Raw genomic sequence first — 1896 nt, forward strand, 5'->3', positions numbered from 1 at the left:
GTTAAAAAGTGAAAAGTGATTCATTGCCTTAGGAAGTCCTGAGAACTTTGCACAATTCCTTAAATATTTGCCCATAGAATGTCGACATAATATTCTTTCCAGTATTTTGACGTATCAATCACATACTAGAAGAATTAAAAAATATTATCACATTACATAACTCATATCACTCTTAAGAATTAATTGAGATATAAATCCTTTTGCAATTTCTATTTTGAAGTGAAAATAACCTCTACGGTGTATGAATGTTTGTTAAGAACCTTGAATTCTTTGTTGTTGTTGCTGCTGCTGACCCTTGAGAAATCCTATATAAAAATAAGACATTTGTGTTTTCCTTAGGTTAAAATAAAGTTGGCTTTTAATTTAGGTTGTCCATTCATATTATAAAAACTCTTATCTAGTTCACTTGAACAAGATGGTGCAAGAAACCTGCACTACTACACTGGTAAGTGTGCAAGTTTTACGTAATTGTGTTTACATGTCCGGTAGGATCTAAAAGAATCAGCATTCCAGCATGAAAGTAAATTAGAATAAAAGTGTAGCTCTCTCCCTTTTCTGCCTTACTTAGTTCTGTAACGCTCAGTCCTAGCATGTCATGTCTCCAGAAGAATATACAAATGGTATTCCAAATTAACACTGCCTCTCTAAGTTGTGATGATGACTCTCTGTTCAGCTTTTGAGCATGAGACTACACAAGGTGTGATGGATTAAAAGTAGTCACAAATTATTTGCAATTCTTCCTATTAGAGGTAAATTCTAATTGATTTCAAAATCTGGACTAGGTTTGTGAACGGCCTTTACCCATACAACAAAATGGGACAGAGTGACAGTGTTCATTCTCACGCAGATCGACTGGCCTGTCGTTTCTCACTTGCTCTGTCTGGAACGCCTGCTGAGCCTCTTCCTTATCATCATCTTCTGGTTGCTTCTACTCCTGTTCCTCCTCATCAGCAAGAAAGCCCTGCAGCTCTTCCTCCATGCTGCTGGGCACCTTCCCCAGCCCCCAGCCCTTGTCCCCTCCTAGTCCAGCCTTGTTATTCACTACTTTTTTTTTTTTTTGCCTCCTTACATCTTTTAGGGGATCTCGCCCCTGTGGAATCTCAGATAAGAGCCCTCCTGCAATCCTCCTAGGCCAGGAGTAGCTCAATCTCCATGCATACAAAGAAACAAAGATGATTCCATAGCATATATGAAGTAAGGTTTATTTGAGTGTGTGAGGGGAAAAAATATAGCCAGCACATGAAACAGATATTGCTGTTTAGCTTGTTAATTTCCTTTTAAAATAAGCTATTTAGTAAAATGAAGGTCTATAGCTTAAACAAATCAATCAAGTAAGTACTAGAAGAGGCTGTGTTTAAATATGGGAAACTTTTGGGAAAGTTTGCTTTAACGCAAATTGGCTCAAATTCCACTTGGTACAAATACACAAACTTTACTTTATCTTCTTTAACTTCTTGCTTCCAGATCCTCCCTGCTTCATCTTTCTATCATCTTTTCTTGTCCATTAAAATCAAGCAACTTTTTGAGGATTTCTTAACTGATAGAAAGATCATAATTTTCAAAATATGTTGTCATCCTTCCCCTGAGCTGTTCATGTCATTGTGGTAATCCATTTTGTTTTCTCATTGCACAAATACTGGGCTTATGAGGCCACTGATATCCTGATATAAGGCTAAGAAGCATTTTCATTTCCCTGCTCTGTGCCCTTCTGTCTCTTCTGCCTTTCCCATTTCTCATATACTTCCTATATTATAGAACTCCTGTTCCTGATACCACTTATAATTTTGATGCTAAACTACATGCCATCCTTCTTCTCTTGAATTTTGTGAGCCCTCCATTGCGCTTGCTCTTGATCCTCACTTTCTTGCCCTCTTCATTTTTTCCATATATATATAT

The sequence above is a fragment of the Fukomys damarensis genome, unplaced genomic scaffold (genome assembly GCF_012274545.1).
Source record: "Fukomys damarensis isolate Sample0158 unplaced genomic scaffold, DMR_v1.0_HiC HiC_scaffold_38, whole genome shotgun sequence".
Taxonomy (NCBI): Eukaryota; Metazoa; Chordata; class Mammalia; order Rodentia; family Bathyergidae; genus Fukomys; species Fukomys damarensis.